The 23,615-nt window shown below is 46.3% G+C and overlaps 1 protein-coding gene across 11 annotated transcripts in view; it reads right to left on the bottom strand.

Annotated features, from left to right (window-relative positions):
- CDKL5 (cyclin dependent kinase like 5) overlaps window positions 1-23,615 on the bottom strand; it is a 2,489,742-nt gene that overhangs the window by 1,800,281 nt on the left and 665,846 nt on the right. For 9 of the 11 annotated variants that reach the window (XM_069636841.1, XM_069636839.1, XM_069636845.1 and 6 more), the window contains exon 4: window positions 13,423-13,528. The exons of the other annotated variants lie outside the window; for them this stretch is intronic. The gene's annotated coding sequence lies outside the window, so the exon portion shown is untranslated. The remainder of the gene's footprint in view (window positions 1-13,422; window positions 13,529-23,615) is intronic. 11 annotated transcript variants of the gene reach the window in all.

Below are 23,615 nucleotides of genomic sequence, written 5' to 3'. Positions count from 1 at the left end.
CCATTGACACAAAGAACTGAATTGGACTTGAGGCTCCCGGACAGAAGGGTCAGGAAACCCCTGTGGGTGGGGGCAGCCGCAAATACAAATTATGAGGGTCTCTGGGTTGGGCTTGCTGAAGATTTGTCCACTCAATTGGCCCCACAGCCCTTATAAGGACACTATCCTAACATGCTTCTTTACTGTTTTAAGTTGATGAGGGGGCCTTGGTGAAGATCGGGCGCCCCAGGCGGATAATGCCCGTTACTGTTGACTCATAGTTGGAAACCCTTAAGCAATTTTTTCAAAGCCTACATTTACTTGATTTGAGTTTAGGACCCGAGCGTTTTTTTTAAAAATTACTTTTGTAACTCGACTTTAGCCACCATTGCTGCTGAAAAAGTTTCCCAGTCCGGCCCCGTTGGGCAGACTAGCTGCAAGTACATTCTAGGCATACCTGAGCGTGCTCATGGCGACTCCTGACATTACCTATGTCACCCTGAATGTACAGGGTCTGAATTCCCTGTTAAAACGCAACTATTTCAGAGAGCATCTGCTCTTAACTCTGCATTCCTGTTTTTTCAAGAAACCCATCTCCTACCTTTGGATGAATTTCGCCTCAATACTAAATTGTATCCGACTGCCTTTTGTACATCCAGTGGCTCGAAGAAGCGTGCAGTCGCCACCTTGATCCGCACAGATAACCCCCTGAAGATGCTAAATGGTCGACGGGAAGGGAGGGATGTCATGGTTTTTGTGCAACTATATCGGCACAAAATGACATTGGACTTCGATCTATGGCACAAATGATCAGCAAGACGTATTCTTTGCCTCTCTTTCTAAGAAGCTGGAGGAATTTGCCGAAGGGGAGGTCATCCTAGGCAGGGACTTCAATGCTGTAATTAAACATCTGGTAGATAAAACCCTGCACCCAATGGCTCATGATAAGAAAAACATTTTGGCTCTCACTGCCCTCCTGGGTGAGCACTCGCTAATAGAGGCCTGGCGCTTCTTTCACAAGGAAGAGCGCGACTACACCTTTTTTATGGCGGTCCATAAATTGTTCTCCACGTTGGACATGTTCCTTCTCACAAACACCCTAATCACACAAGTAACTAGCACTGAGATCCTCCCGAAATCCCTCTCAGAACATGCACCCTTGGCACTCACGATGGCCCCACGCTGCCCATCTGCCCCGAATAAACCCCTCTGGCACCTGAATAATTTCCTGCTGGAGGATCCTTTAATCTGCTCCAATGTTTATGAGGCGATAAAGCAATCTTGAGCGTTTACTTTCAGAAAATATTTCTGCTCGTGTGCCGTGCAGTGCAGTAGCAGACTTCAGCCCTTATCTGAACTTTCAATACGAGCCGGCAGAGGTTTTTGTTTGTTTTTACGGGCATTCCACACGCTTCCTGGAGGAGGCGTGTCATACAGCACGTGACTGCATTACGTGACCTGGCTCCACTTCAAAACCCGGAGGCTGCCGCCCGCTCAGTGTGAGCGTTTACTTTCAGAAAATATTTCTGCTCGTGTGCCGTGCAGTAGCAGGCTTCAGCCCTTATCTGAACTTTCAATACGAGCCGGCAGAGGTTTTTGTTTGTTTTTACGGGCATTCCACACGCTTCCTGGAGGAGGCGTGTCATACAGCACGTGACTGCATCACGTGACCTGGCTCCACTTCAAAACCCAGAGGCTGCCGCCCGCTCAGTGTGAGCGTTTACTTTCAGAAAATATTTCTGCTCGTGTGCCGTGCAGTAGCAGGCTTCAGCCCTTATCTGAACTTTCAATACGAGCCGGCAGAGGTTTTTGTTTGTTTTTACGGGCATTCCACACGCTTCCTGGAGGAGGCGTGTCATACAGCACGTGACTGCATCACGTGACCTGGCTCCACTTCAAAACCCGGAGGCAACCACCCTTGTGGCTGTAAGCCCGGTGGAAAGAAGCCCACTGGCTGTTATACGGCTGTTGTACGCAGTGGACGCAAACCGATAACCTGTATGATGAGCCCCCAAACACGTCAAAAGCAGAAAAAGCCGACTACAGTCTGAGCGGTCAGACCATCCCTTACAGACACTGTCAAGTACCCTTGAGGAAAACACCTCGATGGTAAATGAAGCAAATGAGGTAAGAACCATCACATTAAATATGTCTACGTTGCCTCAAATGACACAACCTGAAATTATATGTTCAACACCGCCATTATATATAGTAAGCTCTTTGCTTACCTTGACAGAAAACTTTATCATCAACGACAATCTACTTACTCGCTGTCGATTGAAACTGATTCCGAATGCAGCACGTCAACTGACACTTTTACTGCCTTGTGCATCATGTATAACGATGCAAACAAAAAAGAGCTCTCTTAGTGCTGCATACACTAAATATGCTCATGCACATGAAAGATCAGATGTTTTGGATAAAACATTACTAGTGGAAAAATGCAATAAATGTGAAATCTCAATAATTCGGCCTTCAGCCCTCTCCACTGGTTTTACGACCCGATTCACGGATTTGAGAATGCAGGGTAACGCGATCGAGGCAAATACTTCCTCGTTTGTCTCCCTTTGATGTAACGGATTCAGAGTTACTGTCAATCCAAGTGCCCGCAAATACCTTACATGAGACAAATCTCATATTTATGCCTCCCCTAAACCAACCGATTGGGCAGGCAGACAAAAATGACTTACAAAGTGCATCTCAAACAAATGAAGGAGCAATGACGTCCATGACGTTGGCATCAGCGAAATTTCAAGGTGCCGAACTTAATGTGTCAATGTCACCACAAGCCTCTCTAGGTTTCTCAAAAACCGGAGTTGAAAGCCGAAAAGAGAGTCTAAGAAAGCTTAATCCGTCACACCCTCGTTTACTTACAACTGCAAATAGTGGCAGAGCAGTATACGGGGTGGGAACGCGGAGTCTACCTGCAACCTCTACAGCACCTCAATTTAATTTGATAAATACAGGAACAAACCTAATAACAACATTGGAGACTTCAATTAAAGCCCTTGACCCGGCAGGACGAGAGGCACGTTTGACAGAGAGGCTAACTGCTGACTACAACTCCATCAAAGAAAAGCTGATACAGAGTTTTGGAGAAAAATCCAAATTTAAGCATACAAATTCTGCACTAAGCAGATGTAGCTCTAATAACATCTGTCATCATTCCAAATTTGGATTTCCTGACCTGAACTTTTCCAACCACAGCTCAGTAATTGACTGCACTACCTCTGGTGACAATAATGTTGTAACTACTGCTGGGATGGAGAGTTTAAATCAAATGAATGAAGACGAGGCAGAAGATGAGTCCTTACAGCAACGAAGGAGGAGGCGAGAGTCTATGGTCAAACAAACACATGAAACCACGCCAAAATCTTCATCTGCAACTTTTGTACAGGAACACATGAACAAATCTAACCTGTCAGTTGCAGCTGGCATTCAAATTCATAATAATGTATTGGCCGCCACCTCTCTGGCGCTCATTCCTTTCGTAAAATTGTACGAGAGTCTAAATGAGGCCATAAAAGACCAGAGTTTGCAAATTAATCAGCTTATCTCAGAAGTGGATACGATGGAACATATGAACAATGCTCTGCTGCAAAGAATGGACAGAGAGGCAGAGACGTCCTCACAATGGCAATATCGCCTTGGAGATCTCCTAGCAAGCACCCATGTGGATAATTCCACCTTAATGGCTGCAACGCTTGAATGTATGAAATGGGTAAGGCACAATACCCCGGTGAATACAGAACAAATCCCGGAGCATTTAAGTGGATCAGTCACTTCAAATCGAACTACTTTCACTCCAAAAAGTACAAACTCCGTACCGGCTTTGGTTCATCTTTCAAAGAACACTCTACAAGTGGGGCTCCCCTGTATCAACGTGAATAATACACGACTTCAGGAAACTCTAGTTCAATCAGAAAAAAACAAATCTAATTCTGTAGCCCCGCTGTTCTGTCCTATTATAAATACTAGTGGGGTTCTCGCAGATAGGGGGACAACAACAACAAATACAAGAAACTCAGGCTTCCTCTGGTGCTGCAGAAACAACAGATTTGACTCATTCGGTTACAGAGTTTGTAGGTCCATTACAAGCGCTGGAGGTTCGTAGTGTGATTGAAAATCAAATTTTACCATCTGCCCCGAGGACCACAAATTCGTTTGACATTTTTAAGGGTGGAGCTAAGAACTTTCCAGTTGATAGCTTAAAGGCACCAATATTGTCTGAAAAAAAGGTACGATTGGCTCCAAAAAAGCTATCAAACAATCCGGTAAAAAAAGTAATACTAATGTCAAACAATTTGTAAGGAACATAGTGATTCCTCCAAAGCTTGCGCTTTTTGAACGCCCTACAAATGAGGTGTCTGCAGTTAATGTCATCACTGTGCAATCAAAAGAATTACGGAGTAAGCCGAATGATGTAAAGCTTTCCTCAATGCAGAAACAAAATCCAAATAAGCGTGCTCGCCTAGACTCTAAATCTGAACAAACAGCACACGACGAGGAATCAGTGGATCTATGTGACCTCTCAACTTACTCACTTGATTCTGCTAGTTCTACCTCAACTTTGTCTGGGGAATCACTGAGCAAAAGACGGTCAATTGGACCAAGTGAAGCACCCTCTAGAGAACAAATACGTGATGAGGTAAAAGGGCTTAGAAAGGTCACTATGTTTCCCTCAACTTCTGATAGGAACTCTTTGGAATTTAATCGGTCTAATACACAGCAGATTCCAATCATAAAAATAGTATCTGAATCACCTCAAAATTTCAATCCTAAAATGACTGCTGCTCAGCGGAACAAACAAACCTCAATAAGAATGAATGAAAGTGATAGACGTCAATTTAGTTCCAAATACCAAACTTGGAAAATCAGAGTGGAAAATGTGTTGTCTGATGATAAAGATGTTAACTTAAATAGAAGAAATGTTATGAAACTATTTCATATCATCCCTTCACTACGTACCATCACTACAGAAGACATTCTAATCGTTGAATATATCTCAGAGAAATCCGCTGACAAAGTCTTTTTACATATAAATTCATCAGCAGTAGAAAAAACCCTTTTAGCTGCACGAGATGAATTACTATCTTATGGATTCAAAATACACTCAGAGAGGAATTTATCAAATTATGTGAAAAGTGATGAAATAAAATCAAGAAATGATTATCTTCGTGAAAAATTAAGGAATCAATTTTCTTCGCGAGAACGTGGAGCTGGAACTAAATCCACCTGGAAAAACTATGATGAAATCATAAAACGAGCTGCATCACAGAAAAATCAACAAACATAACCATCAGTAAATAAGGGCACAGAAAATTGTGGGATCCTCTCCTGGAACACCAGAGGATTCCTTCATCTATTTAATGATTTCCCCAAGGCCTTAGCAAATAATTTTATCATCTGTCTCCAAGAAACGTGGCTCCGAGAAGCTCCATCTAAAGATGGTTATACCATTGTTTTAAATAAAGCAGGAAAGCATCAGCGTGGGAGACCTTTTTCTGGTTTAATCACAATGGTTAATAATGCTTATGGTTGGGAGGTAATTCAAACATTTATGCCAAAGCTTTTTGTACATGGATCACTACTGCAGCTGAGTTTGGGGGAAAATAAACTCTCCCCACAACTACTGATTATTAACCTATATTGGAACCCGGCTATGATCTCCTCTGCAAGCTTTATTAAATCAGTGACGGCAATTATCGATCCCTGTTTAACATCAAGCTTGGAGACAATCATAACTTTTCATGGCTCGAAAAATCTTCCAAAAATAGGATTGCATCAACTGTAGTACCAACTAGAAGAGATAAATGGTTGGAAGCGATGAAATCCAGAAATTGCGAGATGGTCAATGGTTGTATTCAAGGTGACATTCCCCCAAACTCTACTTGGAATAGAGATAAAAGCTGAAAAATATTAGATTACTTTTGGATTTCTGCTTCTTTTTGGTCGAAAGTTGCAAGATTGTCCATAAGCAAAACAGTTGTAAGTGATCACAGCATATTGGAGCTATTTTGTATACTAGAACAGCGCATAACACCAGCGCAGTATGGCTTACCATTGGAGGTGAATGAGGGTCTGAACAGGCTGCGAATTAAAGACCATCACATCTGTCAGCTGAGAGATGGTCTTAAGGATGACATAACAACTACTTCTGATAGAATAAATTATGCACCTCTGTTAATTCAATTTGGCACTGCAACAAAACAAACTCATAAACCTCTTCAAACTCAGAAAAAATATATATATAGTGCACAGGTAAACCATCAAAAGAAACAAATTATCAAAAACATCAGACAAATTAACAAGAAAGGTAATAATTCTTTTCAGAAAAAAAAGGAAATCCAAAATTGTAAAACCAAATACCGAAATTGGTTAAAATCTTTCAAGATAATTAGAGATCAAGAAGGGGCTGAAACAATGTTAGGCCTAATTATTCAGCGAAACTCACGAGATATCTGGAAAATTTTAAATAACAATTATACCCAGGAATCTGGTTTAATCAATGGAATATCGAAGCTAACCTGGGAACAACACTTTAGGGAAGTTTTTAAAAACACCTCAGCTCCGAGCATCCAAGAACAACTGACTCTACCGGCGACATGGGATGTATGTGAATCTAGAGCAAAAATCATCACTCAAATAACAGAATTGAAGAACTCCCGTGCAGCAGGCCCTGATGGGTTAACAAATGTTCTCTTAAAAGAGAAAAAGGAACTTTGGGCCGACTTTATTGTAGACCTGTTTGAAGTAATTTCAGTAGCCAAGATGATACCGAGTTCATGGAGGACCGCAATTATTGTGCCAATATTCAAGAAGGGCAATAGGGATAACCCGGCCAACTATCGCCCAATTGCCCTCTTGGATATAATAGGCAAAATCTTTGCTACAAGTTTACAACAAAAACTCTCCAAATGGGCTTCTTTCAACAATCTATTGGATAAGCGACAAACAGGCTTCACAAAAGATGTTGGAACAGAAATTAATCTTTTCATTGTAAACATACTCAAGCTCGAATCAATGAAAATTAAGGGGAAACTTTTTGTAGCTTTCATAGATATGCGGCAGGCCTTTGACCAAATCAATCGCACAAATCTATGGAAAAAATTAACATCATGGTCATGTCCTCCAAATATTCTTCATCCACTTATGGCCCTACATACAGGAACCTCAATAAAAGTCTGCATTGATAACAAAGGTACCGTGACGAAAGAAATTCCAACCACCCAAGGAGTGAAACAGGGCTGCCCCTTGGCAGCCCTATTATTTAAGTTATATATTGCTGACTTACCGGAGGCGTTTGCGAACATTCGCTGCTTTCCCCCTAAAGTAAACAACCAACCAATTAGTTATGCGGCATATGCCGACGACATTGTATTATTCGATCAAACTAAAATTGGACTACAACTTCTAATACAAGCGTTGGTTTTGTATCTGCAAACGAATGGTTTGGAAATAAATGCTGGGAAATTAAAGATCATGTCTTTCGGGTTATCACAGAAAAGATTGGCTGAGAATTTCAGTTGGTACGCATCAGGAGAAAAGATTGAGATTGTACAAACTATACGATATCTAGGGATACAAATAAACAAATCAATCAGAGAACAAGAGTGGATCTTAGATCTGAAGCATTGTATGACTGCTTTCACCCTTCAAGGAAAACGCCTGCACAATGAATTTGGCAAATTTACCTTGATTCCGGTCATGACCTTCTATCGACAAAAAGTCATCCCTGCCTTGACCTACGGGGCAGAGGCAGGATTAAACATCGATAATCGTATTTGGGCAGTTCTGGAAGGCCAATTTTGGAGAGGAGTTTTAGCCCTTCCAACCTTTGTTTCCATCGTAGCAATAAGACATGAACTAGGCCTTGATCCATTAGATGGCCTGATTCTATGGAAGAACATTGTCTTGTTACGAAAAATGAACTTAAACATAGTTGCTCCAGCTTATGAGATCTTAAAAGAAATGGAGGCCACATATTATTCTGGAATGATATATATCTGGGCTATGAAAATCAGAAAGTCACTAGCGGCCATGGACATCGCTTGGGAGACTGTATGTAATAAACCACAGATTGCCAAAAGAAAACTGAGATCTTGGTATTGGATAAAAAATGAAGAACTACTTGAAGCAATGCCATCTTCACTTAACTTAGGCTTGACTTGTAATACCCTAGACAAGATGCCCAAATACCTAACAAGATTTCCATCAAGATACCATCGCAATAAATTTTTAAGATTTCGGCTGAATATATATACAACCAAAGAGATGATGTACCTGAGACATTATAAAGAAATAGATGATAAATGTAGGTTCTGTAAAAACGAAGCAGAATCACTCAAACATCTAGTCTCTGAATGTGGCCATGTGGCGACCCAGCGCGCATTTTTCTTTCCACATTTAACATCAACTTTTCAACAAACTGAACATCTGTGGTGTATGTTGGTAGCCGGAAATAATGTTAAATCAATCTGGGCTTGATAAGGTCTGAGACGCTGGGAAGGCGGTTATTAGAGGCTGTATAATAGAGCAGTAAGTGGTGCAGGGGGAATCCCGGAAGATGCACCAAACTCATTTGGAGGAAGGGGTCCGAGAAAGGGAGAGGGTACATAGGGAGAAGGGGTCCCGGTGATCGCTTCAGAAATTGCAGGTGGCTTGGAAGGCTCTGGAGGCACACCATGTGGGGTGAGCTGCACACTCCATGCTACTCACAAAACAATACTTTTACACAAAGGCGAACAAGGCTAACAGGTTGCTAGCTGCAAAACTGAAAAAAAGGGCTGTGAAGGGAAACTCAGCATTATGGAGCAATTTTAACAGGCACACTCAGCTACACAACAGGGGGATCATCAGACAATGCATCATTGTATTCTTAATTCCCATCTCCCCCAGGACATGCAGAATCTCTTGGAAGGGCCTATCACTGACCAAGAGGTCTTATTGGCAATCCGCTCACTTCCCCTCAGGAAAGGCTCCTGGGCCTGACTGCTTCTCTAACAAATTCTACAAGACATTCAGTGCGGAGCTGACTCCTCATCTGACCAAACTGTTCAACTTCTTTACCTCCGGCACACCATGGTGAATCAGCCACTAAATTAATCTTTAAGCAGGGGAAAGACCCGGCAGAATGCTCATCGTACTGCCCATCACCCTGCTCAATACCAATGCAAAATTGTTTAGCGAAATGATGGCCCTGCGACTTGGAGAAACCCTCCCATTGTTAATTAATAATCATCAGACAGGCTTCATACAAAACCCATTAGCCCATGAAAATATCCACAGAGCTATGGACCTCATAGCACTTGCCCCCCCAAATCCCAGGGAAAAGATCAGTATTATCTCTCGACGCCCATCAGGCGTTTGATAGCATGCAGTGGGACTACCTGAAACTGCAAATTAACAAGGGTGGGGTCCTGGGAGTCCCTCTGCCTGACATTAGTCCTGGTTACGAGAGCCTTACCCAGATTCTTTAGCTTGCTACCTTTCACAGAGGACATATCAGTCTTTGTCCTGCCCTGGGGCAGTCCAGCACCGAAATGCTAGGCAATTTTCCTCTGAACCAGAGTACCAACAGCAACCCCAGACACGCGTTTCAGTCTGGTTGGACCTCTTCAGTAGGGTAGAGCTGTGCCTCTCTAAGAATAGTAAGCAAGGGGTCCACGTCTGGATTCCCCTAGTAACTTGGGGTGACCTAAAGCTACTTAAATTATGCAAATGAACATGGGGGGGTCCTGGGTGTCCCTCTGCCAGACATTAGTCCTGGTTACAAGAGCCTTACCCAGATTCTTTAGGTCTGGGGTTGCTGTTGGTACTCTTGTTCAGAGGAGAATTGCCTAGCATTTCAGTGCTGGACTGCCCTAGGGCAGGACAAAGACTGATATGTTTTGGATATTTTTGCTCTGTGAAAGATAGTGAGCTAAAGACTCTGGGTAAGTCTCTCGTAACCCGAGACTAATGTCCGGCAGATTGACTCCCAGGACCCCCCCCTTGTTTTTTGCTACCTGAAACTGCTACTGCCGGCCTTCTGCTTTGGTCTGCACTTCACCAAGCTGGTACTTGCAAACGTCCAGTTCCCAGCCATTCGCATTAGGGTTAACATGTGCTGGTCCTCTCTGGTACCACTGGGTAATGGGACCAGGCAAGGATACCCTCTATCCCTCTTAGTATTCATCTTAGCTATGGAGGGCCTGGTCTGGCGCGTTAGTCTTCATCCGACATCCAGGGTTTTACGTATGGGGGAATGTCACAAGCTTGCAATATATGCATACAATGGCCCTCATTACAAGTCTGCCGGTCCGGAAACAACGGTGCTGGTAAGATTACTGGCAGCGTTGTTTCCGGACCGGCAAACTACGACTCAGCGGGCGGGTATGGTTCCGCAGGCAGATTTTCACGGAAGCACGAGCATCGTTATCAACGGTGCCAGTGCTTCTATGGTCCCCACTCCTATAGAGTCCTGACTTACCGGACCGCTGGGGTTGTAATGCCCCGATGTTTCCGGCAAGTCAGGCACCAGTAAATCATTACAGTCCTGCAGCTGCCTGCCGGTTTTACCGGCACGGTTACCGCCAGACACATAATGAGGGCCACTGTACTGTGCTTTCTGAAGGACTCCCTAGTCTCTCTGCTGGCCCTTATGGACCTCTTAGACCAATTCGCCAAAGTCTCAGGGTTTGAGATAAATTATGAGAAATCTATTGGTATGAACCTGACAGACACTGGTAACCTTGACAACCCTATGTGAAACATTTCCATTCTGATGGACGAATAAAGAATTCTCCTACTTAAGGGTCCACCTAACCCCGACCTACTCTGGTCTGGCAAAGGCCAACATCCCTGGGCTCTGTAAGGAAGTCAAATAACTCCTCCAACAGTGGGACTCACAGGAGATATTGTGGCTAGGCCGTACTTGTGCTTTCAAAATCACTCTCCTTACGAGAAGCTGCGATACATTTTCCAGGTCCTGCCTGTGCTCATCCCAGAAATTGATCTACTCTACCTACAGAAAGCAGTGAGGCAGTTCATTTGGCAGTGCAAAAAAAAACAAATTCCTCGCAAACTCCCAAGAGGAAAAATGCTGGGTGGTCTTGGGTTACCATCGATTCCACGCTACTTTCGGGCCTCGCAAGTGGCCTCGATTTTGGGGTGAGTGGATGCTAGTGACGCCGCCAAATGGAAAGGCATAGAACAGGCCACCTCCCCCTCCCCCTGGACCATCTTCCACCCCCCCCCAAAGAAGAGCAGCCTCAGCGTGGCACACTGCTGATTACCACACTAGCGACTCTCCAAAACCAGGATAAAGCCTGTGCGCAGAGGTTGTTCAAATCACGACTGGGTCCGCTCTCCCCAGTCACCCTAAACCCAGCATTCTCTCCGGGTATGCAGGCAAAAAGGTGTTACCTCTGGAACGCCGAAGAACTCTTACAATTACAGGATCTCTATACGAAGCAGGGTTCCCGACCTTTGTTGAGTGCAAAGAAAAGTTCAACCTCCCTGAATCAGAGCGCTTTCGTTATGGCCAATTGCGCCACTGGGTGACTTATCCTGTGGTCCGGCAAGCTGGGACCCATACCCCAACAGGTATCAAACTTAAAGTGCTGGATGGGCAAAATACACACAGTCTCTGCATGTTATAAACTCCTGGAACACGTTGCGTCTGAGGAAAAAACTCCCCTACATGTTGGCATGGGAAAAAGAACTGGGCCTGGACATTTCTGAAGAATCCTGGTCAAGGATCTGGGCCAGAGCACACAAAAGCTTGCGGCCCACTCTTGTTAAAGAAGGAGCGCTGACACTGTGCTTTCATTGGTACTTATCCCGCAGCACCTGCACACAATCCACCCTACCTATTCTGACAGATGCTGGCATGGATGCGGGCAGTTGGGTGACCTAGCTCATATGTGGTGGCACTGCCCAATCATACAGTCTTATTGGCTGGATATCTGATCAAAAAATTGAGAGATTACGGGCACCCAGCTCCCCATGTGCCCACTTGTCCTACTGCTGGGAGATGTTCCTGAGGATGGTTCCTTTCCCATGACCGGTTCCACGGCAGATCTAATCTCACAGTTGTTGATGGCAGCCCAAATCACCCGTGCATGCTTCTGGAAAGCTGCAGAGGGTCCATACATTGCATACTGGTAAGTAAAGGTGTGGGATTTGATGGGGATGGAAAGAGTGTCCGCACTAGCGGCAGGACGGATGTTGAGATTCTTGCGAATATGGGGGCCCTTCTTGGAACATGTGGCAGGCAAAGAGCATATATTTTTTCAGCCCTTAATCGAGACACCTTACAATGTCATGAATTGATAAATGCGGTGAACATATGTGGAATACCCCTGTCCGACCAAACTGATGCATCATGTTGTGTGATTTTTTTTATTTTTTACCCTCTCTTCTTGCTTCCCCTCCCATTCCCCTTCCCCTTCCCCTTCCTCTCTCCCTCTCAATCTATTTCATGGCCGTATTAAGTCGAACAGTTGATTAATTAGCTTCCAAGTAACCTTGTAACCTACGCAGGGACATCCCAGGGTTTGGGCGTATAACCAAATGTAATAAATAAAATTAAAATAACTAAATAAATTACAAAAACCAGAATTTCAATGTTAACTTGCTTCTGACTTTTATATTGCATTATGTCTGTATTATGCCAATCGAAGTTTCAGTTAAAAAAAATATATGCCAACAAAAATGTGGTGTTCCATGCTCTGTCCTTGGCCCTCTCCTTTTCTCCCTTTATACTATCCATCTTTGCGCATGAATCTCTTCTTCTAATCTATCCTCCATTTTTATGCTGATCATTCTCAAATCTTTCTATCCTTTTCTTCTTTTTCCAATGAGATTCATAATCCACTGTTTCTTGGCTTGCCTAGCATGGACGAACTCTCGCTTTCTCCATGCACATCCATCTAAAACTGAGGTACTCTTTATTCCCTCCTCTTTCTCTGATATCTCGGCCCACCCCACCGTCCTCTTTTCTTTCCTCCTTCATCCATCCCCTTCTCTGACTCAGTTAGGAATCTGTGTTCTGGTTGATCTCCCTCTTTCATTCACCACCCATGTTGCTAATCCTCCACGTCCTTTGTGAGGGCCATCTATAATTCTGCTATTCATATTAGCTTCTGCCTCTCTATGTCAGTCCCATCTCTTCGATCTATCCTCTGACTTTCATTTGACTTCCGACTACTTTTCCATTTCCTCTTCATTCTTTTCAAATGTACCCATGGCTTGACTGCTCCTTATCTTGCTTCTTTGGTTTCTTTTTCATCCCCCCCCCCAACCACTTTGCTCGCAAGCTCAGTTCTTGCTCTCCTCAAACCTCAGTGCGCTGCCACCTCATTTCTGCTTTTTCCCCCGTTTAGCCCCCAAGCTTCGGAATACTCTCACACTCATACTTCCTCTTCTTTTGCTATTTTACATTCTCGCTTTAAAGCTTACCTTCTATCGAATGATTCTTAATCTGGAATTTTATCATTTATATTCTCATTTGTCCTTTTCATATTGACTGTATCGTCTACTCCTGTTCAGCACCTTGGCGAGAGCTCTAAATAAATAACAATAAAATACAAAAATTAGAAAATGTACCTTATAGGAAGGACCAATTGGCTCACTATATACTCATTACCTTAACCACCTATGCATTGCTACGGATTACCAACATGACTGGGCTAAATTCAACATTTTAAGCAGGCCATCCTACACACAGCAAACATTTTAGACTTGATCTTGACCAATACACTCTATGTTATCTTCATTACAGTAACTGGGGTCACACAAACCTCCGCACACATCTTTGATATCCTCTTCCCAACCGGGCAGCAGCAGAGAATTCAACCTCCCCAGGACACAATCAAGCAAAAGAAAGGCATTTCTGTCCTTGGCAGAATTACTGGGCATACCCCAACATGAACTAGCCCCTTCACAAATTAGGATAATACCCTAGACCTCATCTTATCCTCTTCCCCTCTTCTAAGCCACATAGATTTAATTGTGCTCGACTGCCCAGATCATCCAGCTATCCCATTTTCGTCATCACACTTCCTGACAGCCAACAATGGTCCGGTTAAATGCCCCCATGGCGATACGTCGCTCCTTCAAAAATCTTTGAGGAGTGACACTGGATAACAGTTTCTCCAACTTCCCCAGCTCTGCAAACATTGTGCTGTTAGAAACCTTTAGCCAAACCCTTACAGGATTTGTCAGATACTTTTGCTCTGGAAAAAATGGAATTGTGCCAGAACCAAACTGTCCACCCCCTAATATATGATATATGGCATTTATAACGCACCTATACACAAGTGTTTCAAGGCGTGACGAGGCAAGGGAGGGGAAACAGAGGGAAGGCAGAGACAGCGATCCTACTAGGCCGGTTGATATTCAGATCGCGCAAGTGCAGGGGACAGGGAAAGGGGAAGAAGTGCAGGGGGAGTGTGAAGGGGGCTGTGCAGCACATGGGATAACAGTAAAATAAAGACAATAAATAATAAATAAAAGTGTGGCCAGCAAGCGGCAAGTGCAGGGGTAAGTGCAGACAACAGGTGTCAAGTGCTAGAAGGGGCAGTAGGGATACAGAAACAGTCCCCAAGTGCAAGGGTTGCCGGGGGGGAAGGAAGGGAGGGGGAGTGCAGGTGTGCAACTGGCAGGGAGGGGACCTGTGCCAGAGATCAGAGGATAGCCAGGTAACTGTTAGGGAGAATTCTCTGTAAAGGCTAATTTCCCAAACCTAGTGAGTCCCCCAGCAGCTTTGCTGGATTTTTGGGGTTTATTCTTTTCTCCTAAGAGTGAGACTCTTTTACTCCCACTCTTAGACATGATTTGAGGTGTTCCTTTATCTTGCCATGTGTTTTATGGGCTATGGGGTCTTTTACTCCATAGGGTCTCATGTGTTTTTGATATGGGTTACACAGCACCCTCCATGCCATAACCCAGGGGTGTCGTAGCGACCCCCCAACAGACTCCATACCCTGGGACTGACTACTGTCTCCCAGGGCATGTAAAGTCACCATTGGCTTTACTAGTCCCAAATTATGAACAGAAACCAGTACAAACCATCATATTGTGGACGTACTGGTCGGGACAATTCGATTGCCCCGGGGTCTGTTGTTCGAGGGGGCACATCTCCGTCCCCCCTGATCGAGTTTTGGCTGGTGGCAGTGGATATTACTTTTTTATATTCGACCGCGAATATATCTCTATGGGATTTTCCCATTGTTCGAGGCTACCAACTTTAATTATTTAATTATTATAGCCTCGAACATACCGCCGGTTTATTTATTTAATATTAATTCACTGGTTGGTATTTTTTGCCAGAACTCGATTCTCAAATGGCGTTTGTGTTCTCTTCTGTGACTCCAACCCAAGTCGAGCTCTTTGTTCCACTTTTTGGCGGGCTTCTCCACAGAAGCCTCTAAAAGTGGTGCCACTTTTTCTGGGTACCACAGGGTGTGTGGGAGGGGTTTAGGCACCCTGGACTGAGTTGCCCTGGTAACTCAAGTCGCACTCTTGTGTGATTGGCCCAAGTGGTGAGCCGGCCGGCACACCACTTAGCATGTTTGATTGACAGCTAGGTTGAGTGAATGGGGGTGTGCTGCATAAAAGCAGGGCTTTGGGGACTGGAACTTCAGAAGTCGCCACAGGACCGAAGAATCCGAGGAGGGAGAAGCTGAGCCGACCTGCAACAACGACACCACCGGTGGAGCCCTGCTGAACCGTCTCACCACTTTTCCCGACGACAGAGGAGATCTCCAGTCCGGAGAGTCTTCTTCCTTTGACTGGTGGGGATAACCAGTTTTGCCTTCTTTTCACCATCCTGGAGCATCTCGTGGCCGCCTTGCCTGTGCCAAGCACCCCGGCAACCGGAATACCACGGTTTACCACTACCGCGAAGAGAAGGGTAGTACCTTTTAACCGAAGAACTCCGCAGCTGGTTTCTTCCCTGGTAGTGCAACGACCTTCACCTTTCCTCCACGGCGAGACCTCCTCTTCCTCTGGACAAAACACCGACTTGCACCTGCTGCTAGGAACAACTACCCCCGCTGAAGCTTCCTTCACACTTAAGGTACTGTGTCCCGCCTGGCTTCCCTTGTGACAGATTGTTCGGGGTGACAGTAAAGCCTCGACTTTCTAACCTGGGCTAGCCTGGGACAACCTAGCTAACTTGTCCTGACTCTAATTTCATCCTTTTTGTGCAAACTATCTACAAGACTCTTTGGGCATAACCCCACTGTGTGAACCTGGACCCCTTCTGCTTGCTCTCTCCAAGAGTGGGCCTTGCAATTGACTTCCTTGCTCTCCAGTAGAACTCTGCCTATCCTGCCTTACTGTGGTTCTTTTAAAAGTATTGAAACTTGTGTGCTTCCTTAACTCTGCCTTTTTCCCTCCCTTTCTTTATAACTTATTAGAGTGCCATCTTATGTTAAGCGCTCACCTCTGTCTGAAAATAAGTGGTGTTTCTCACTAAGACTTGTCTAATAAGTGAATAGGGTTGTATATGTATGATAGTGACTGTGTGCTGAATTTACTTACCTCTTTTTGCTAGTGTAATTTACAAGTGTGTCTTTAAATAAATAATTATATACTTTTACACCCAAGCTCTGGTCAGTGTTTGCTTGTGCTACTTTATCCCTGTACCTATTGTGTATACTCTACATACTGCCTAACTCTTCTTGAGGGAAGTCTGACTGCTCAGCCACAGCTACCAAGTGAATCTGTGTGGTACAGACTGCTACCAAGTGGGTTTACTGCCAAACACCTGTAGTCCTACATCTTTTGCAGTTGTCCCTAAGGGAACTGCACAGGTTTCTGCCTAACAGTAACCAGTACAGTTTCAGAATCAGCCAGGAGATCAGCAGAGGAGAGGAGGGAAGAAAGCAGAAGCAAAGAGGAAGGTCTTGAGGTGCTTTGGGAACTGGAGATGGTTCTCCTCAAATTTCAGAGAAGCAGGGAGGCTGTTCCAGAGGGAGGGCCCTAGCCGAAGAAAGATCTACACCAACTCGCTGCTTGGAGAAACGACTAACCCTGAGGGAGTTGGAGGCGGATGAACGAAGAGCTCGAGAAGGAAGATATTTAGGAAGAGAGAGTTGAAGGTATTGAGGCCACAGGCCCCAGAAGGCCTTATGGACAATGCAGAGGGTTTTGAACTTAATCCTCGTCGCCACTGGGAGTCGGTGCAGAGATTTCAGTCCTGGAGAGATACGATCCCTGGGCTTGAGGCCAAGGACAAGTCTCGCAGTCCTGTTTTGGATGAGTTGCAGAGGGTGGAGAGTAGAGGTAGGCAGATTTAGAAAGAGGCTGTTGTTGTAGTCCAGCCTAGAGAGACCCAGAGCTCTGGAGACAGGGAGCTTCTGGGGGAAGGAGAGGAAAGGAAGAATACCTCTGCGGAGGTGAAGCTGATAGTGTGACTTCTTAGAAACGTCAGAGATATGAGGAGAGGAGGGTGTGGAGTCGAAGATGACCCCAAGGTTTTTAGCCTCACTGGTGGGAGCAGGAAGAGGGCCAAGAGAGGCCCGCCAGAGAGTGACGGGAAAGGAGGGAGCAGGTGTGCCGATGAGGAGAATCTCAGTCTTGCTGGCATTAAGGCAGAGATCATTGGTGGCACACAAATCCTGGATGGCAGACAGTCAGAGATGAGAGAAGGAGAAGAGGTGGCAGAAGGGAGCCTGAAAATGAGCTGAGTGTCATGCACATAGCACTGAAAGTTGGGGCAGAGAGCGGCAATGCGATGGACAAGAAGTGCCAGGTATTGGTTGAACAGTCACAGAGAGAGATTAGACCCCTGGGGAACACCACAGGTAGAGATAGAGGAGAGGAAGGACACAAGTTGGACCTGGGAGGGTCGATCTGAGAGGAAGGAGGTCAGCCAAGCCAGGGCCTGATCGTTGATACCCAGGGTATCAGGGAGACGGTTGAGCAGGATGGCATGGTTGACCGTGTCAAAGGCAGAAGAGAAATCAAGTAAGATGAGGACAGGGGGTGTTGGAATCAAGGTTGGAGAGCAGGTCTTCACGGATGTTCAGGAGACCAGTTTCTGTGTTTCCGGCAGATCTGAAGCCAGACTGATAGTCATGGAGACAACCAACAGATTCAGTGTGAAGATTAAGCTGAGAGATGGCCAGCTTTTCAAGGAGTTTGCCCAGGAAAGGAGTGATGGATAGTTAGCGGAGCAGGAAGGGTCGGCATCGGGTTTCTTAAGCAGAGAGTGCACAAGGGAGTGCTTCAGGGGGAAGGGAAGACTCCAGTGGTGACGGAGTGGTTGCAGAAATCAGCCAGAGCAGGAGGCAGGGTGTCAATGTGGTCCTTGATGGTTTTGGAGTAACAGGGGGGAACCTGTTTTGACGAGAGTTCATAAATCGGACTGGTCTAGAAACATTGTCTGAGGATATCAGGGGAAAGGCATAGAATTCACCAAACGTTGGATTGTTCACCCACTAATAGGGAACGTGAGCTGGGCTTAGACCGTCGTGAGACAGGTTAGTTTTACCAAGAGGTGGCCGAAGAAGAAGAGCAGGGAGTAGAGGGAGGAGGGGGGAGGAAGAGAGAGAGGACAGGATGTACTGAGTTTTAGAGATGAAATGAGAAGCCAGAGCTGTGCAGAGGGCCTGGGAGGGGACCGGAGAGGTACAGACTGCAGCGGGATTGGCCAGCTCCTTGCAGATTTTAAAGAGTTTGGCTGAGTTGTTAGATGCCGCGGAGACGCAGGCTTGGATGTGGGCTCTCTTTTTGGTGCAGACAGAGGCGATATTGCCTTTGGAGCCGGCAGCAGGCCAGTTTGTCAGAGGATGTGCAGGAAGAACGCCATTTCCTCTCAGCCACCCTGCACTTGTGTTTAAGGGTGGCGAGGTCTGAGTCGTACCAAAAGTTGCACTTGGCTTTGGGCTTCAAGCGGATCCTCATGACAGGGGCAAGAACTTTGAGAGTATCAGATATAGCAGAGTGGAGCATGGAGAGTGCTGTGTCAGGGTGTGAGTCAGCCAGGGGAGAAAGGGGTGTGAGAAAGTAGCGGCGAAAGCCTCAACTGACCCACACTTCATGGGTCCGATTAAGAAATGCTGCCACAAGGTCTACAAACCAGAAGACCTTCTTTCACTCAAGGCTTTGTGTTCCAAACGGCTGACTCCAATATCCGAAGTCAAAGCTACTTATTACACGCCATCATTATGGCAGCCTTACTTATTACACGCCATCATTACGGCAGCCTAACGGGAGCAAATACCTTTATGCAGAAGTCAAACACTGCTCCAACCCTACACCGGAGCCAGAGGTTACAAATTCCCAAGAGAAGTATAAGGCTATCAATAAGATTCTTATCAACAAGTTCAATACAATTAGGCTCCACATCCTCTGACCCCTCCACCCCCACCTTACATCCTCCAAAGGGCCGCACAACCCTGCACTGACTTCTCTCCCCCTCCCACCCGAGGACCTATTGTACATGCCCATGTCCTTTGAACAGACCTCTCATAACAATGATATTCTCCCGGCCACCATCCTTAAACAAATTACAGTCCTGTCCTAATGGCTCTTTGAATAGTCAGTGACATCCTAAGTAAGAGTGCATTCCCAGATGTCCTTAAAAAAGGGCCTGTAGGCCCACTCCTGAAAAAAAACCACCCTTGACCTGGAAAACCTACTGCCCTATCACGAGCCTCACATTTATAAGGAAAGTCCTCGAGAAGGTAGTTCCTAATCAACTACTTACAAAATCCAAGAAACTAGGTCTTCTCCGGGATAACCAAACTGGGTTCTGCCATAAATGCAGCACTGAAACAGTCATCATCCAGGTGGCCGACGACACCCTTTAAATTATCGATAAAGGAAATTCATGCCTACTAGTGCTCCTGGATCTCTTGACTACAGTCAACACAGTCGACCATCCCAAACTACTCACCCTCCTTGCATGCTGGATGGGCTTCTCTAGAACAGTCCTGAAATGGATCACATCCTACATATCTCGCAGACACCAGGCTGTCGCGTTGGGATCCCTCTGCTCCGAGCGCCCACCATCACCTGTGCCGTCCCTCATGGTTCCATACTTTCCCTGGTCATCTTAAACCTCTAGATGAAACCGGTGGGCTCACTTTCAGATGACCCCAACATAACGATACACCAGTACGCAGATGCTGCACAGCTGTACTTAAAGGTCAAGGGCCCACAAAATACGGATTACCTTCACTCATGCTTTGAAGCCATTCAAACATGGATGATAAGTGCCTACTTAAAGCTTATCCCCACCGAGACCAAATGTGTACCTCTCGGCCAACCCTCCAAGCAGGCACCCACCAAACGTGGTTGGACAAAATGCCCTTGGACTTGGGCAAGTACAACCCTCACTGCATCCACTTGTCTATCCTTCTAACAATACATCAAGGAAAAAAAGGCTTTGAGACCACCAGGGGGCACAGACGGGATCAACCTCTAATCCACCGTCTCCCTCAACCGACAGCAATCAAACAAAATACATAAATGGCACATTCATTTTAATAAAAAGCAGACTGAGGTAATCGGACGGTGTACTGAAGCTGCACACTGAGTCTGAGTGAAATCGTAGCAGGGAATCCAGAGAACACAGTGAAGAAATGTCACGGCCAGTGGAGACAGAGGCCCTGTTAAAGTCAGCACAGAACGAGTGGAATAGCTCTGTGGCTGCGGTGCACAATGCCTGATGTGGCCCACCGAGCGGTTTAAGTGACACTGGCTTGGGCCAGCGGTCCCATACAGTAGTTGTGCAGTGGCTATCTGGGGGCCGCCGGACCTCAGAGGAAACAATGGCAGAGAGGAGCGTCACACGAAACATGATGGCTTGGGGGCAGTGGTGACCGCACGCTCTTGCGGCCCTCAGCAACCCGGAGCGTCCCCCAGCAACAGCATCCAGCAGGTCGGTGACCCCCCCCACACACCCTTCCCAGTGCACTGGTGTGCAAGCAGGAGCCAATGGGTGGAGGCAACACATGTGTGGTCCCCTACTGCACCTCCACACGGCCCGGGCTCTAAGGGCTCTGTGGTGCTTGGTGGGGGCCCTGCAATGACTAACATACTTACATGGAAGAACCCTAAGTGCATCCCACCTCCCCACCCCTGACATGCATTGAAGCAAGCCCCTGAAGCACTCTAGGGCTGCTGGAGCCTAACAGTTTGGGCTGCCTACTGGACAATAGCAACATGCCAATGCTGTGTGTTACAGGCAGCTCAGGCTGCTCAGTGATCAAATTTAACTGGCTACCGCACACACCGCGGGCCGAGCCTGCCCAGCACATGACATAAGAGCAAGGTGCAGGGGAGGTGGGTACTTTGCCGGTCCTGGTGGACCCCAACACAGCAGACCATTACCAACACCTCTGGGAAGGGGGTTTACATTGGCAAGAAAACCCTTACGAGGTACTCAGGCCACCTGCAGGCAAGCTTCGAGCCATACCTATTGGAGCGCCTGCTGGGGCTTAGCTGCATGGATATATGGACCAGCAAGCTCAGACACCAGCACAAAGACCCATAGACACTTGTGTATAGGCACGTTATGAATGCCATTTCAGAGCCGCTTACTCCACACACTGACTGAATTTGCCCGCAACCGCAATCCACATTCTGGCGCACACACTCGGGCGGAAGGTAGTTCACACAGCGGTGGACGCCAGTGCTGACGGCACACGGGTATCCCCTCTACAGAACGTGGCTCAGCAGAGACCAAAGGCGGACACCACCATTCATAGCATGTTGGACCCCAGCATGAGCACACTTCTGCACAGTTTTCGGAGAGTCGGAGCCGAAGCCACAATGGCTCAAACACCAGAGGCCCAGCCTGTAAGAGGGGATGACTAAGAGGGTCCCACGAAGGCAGACATACGAATGCTCCTGGAGGAGATTCGATCGATAAAGACAGGCCTAACGTGGGCAACATGAGACCTGCAAGGACAAGCTGACAAAGTTGAAGAAAAGACCAAAGCGATTGAAAATTACCAGCTATCGGTGGACCCGATTGAAATAAGAATGGAAGGTTGCATAAAGTAACTACCACAGAAGGAGAGGGACCTGGCTTTGAAAATCGACAACCTCAAAAACCGGGAACCGAGGTCCAATATCAGAATCGTAGGCATGAAGGAACCAGTCTGAATCCATTGACGCTCTTAAGCAACAAGTGAAATCCCTTGTAAATGGACTCTTTGATGACCCAGAGATCTCTTTCGATAGAGTCCACAGAGGAGGGGGCCAATGGCCCAAGGTCGGTCCTAGTAAAATGCCACTACTTCAAACAGAAGATGGACATACTTCAAAGATCCAGGACTAAAGGGTACATCGCCTTTGAGGTTTTGCAAATCTGAATCTACCAGGATTTCTCCTCACTGACCCTAACCAAGAGATGGGAATGCTGCCCCCTGACCCAGTGGCTACAAGAAAAAGGTATACGCTACCACTGGGAGTTCCCGTTCACACTGGCTTTCGACTACCAAAACGAGGAATATAGGGTCACCATGCAAGAAGCTGAAGGGGTCTTGAAGCGATGAAAAGGTGGAGGGTAGCGGTTTGGAAACAAACTATTTACCCAAGGACGCAGGTGCTGACCATGGGGCACAGAACGATCACCCTAAAATGGTTCCATCAGCTGGCTCGCAGACATACTGAAGATTTAATGCCCCATGACTGCCTGACTCTGCCTTTACTTGCAATCTTGGGAATCTGCCAGGCAGCGATAGCCCGAGGCCCAGGGTCTCGCACCTGATTGACTGGATGGCCGGCTCCCCTGTCTGGCCATTATCAGGTGAATTTTCTTGCCATTTTCTAGATTGTTATATAGTTGTGTTTGTTGGAGGGCGAGGGGCCCTTCTTGGTTGGCCCTCATATTTTAGGCATCTCTGCCATGAGAGAGTCGCTCTACTTCCTGTCTAGTTGATGGGGAACGACGGGGTCAGGGGAAAGTTGTGGTATAATTGGAAACATAAGACTACATGAATATACAAGGGGTGCAGTGGTGTGGGGTGTCGTGGGCAGGGGCTGTGGTGCTATGACGATTCAGGGCTGGATCACAGGTCTTGAAGTGATAGGCATGCTGGTTAAAGTCTTGGAGAAGGGAGACTCATTTGAATATGTATGATGTCAGTATAAGGGTCGGGTCACTGAATGTTAAAGGGTTGAACTTGCCACAGAAACGCTCCATGGTGTTGCAGGAATTTAAAACTTTGGGGCTAGATATCCTTTTCCTGCAGGATAGTAAATTCAAAGCGGGGGAAGAATATACTTTTCAAGGGAAATGGCTGGGGTATGCGCTGTGGGCTTGAGGCCCTTTAAGAAAGGAGGGGGTGGGGATGCTGATTAAAAAATCATTATGCCTCGAGATATTACAAATTAAAAGAGGAATGGAGGGGAGGCTATTGGCTGTGAATGGGAATATAGGCCATACAGCAGTCATTCCCGGCTCGCTGTACAATCCCAACCAACGACAAATCCAGTTCTGCATGGCCACATTGAGACCTTGACCCTATGGAAGACGGGCCACCTCAACTGTGGAGGTGACTTGAACCAAATTGTTGATCCCACAATAGAATGGTTGTCCATGAGACTCAGCGCAGCTCCCCCCACTGCACAGGACCGTGACGCCTTCTGGACCCTCCTGCTTGAATACCTTGTGATAGAATCATGGAGAT

The sequence above is a fragment of the Ambystoma mexicanum genome, chromosome 7p (genome assembly GCF_040938575.1).
Source record: "Ambystoma mexicanum isolate Mex_15411 chromosome 7p, UKY_AmexF1_1, whole genome shotgun sequence".
Taxonomy (NCBI): domain Eukaryota; kingdom Metazoa; phylum Chordata; class Amphibia; order Caudata; family Ambystomatidae; genus Ambystoma; species Ambystoma mexicanum.
Note: the sequence above shows the minus strand (reverse complement) of the source record. Positions and strands in the feature narration are given on the sequence as shown.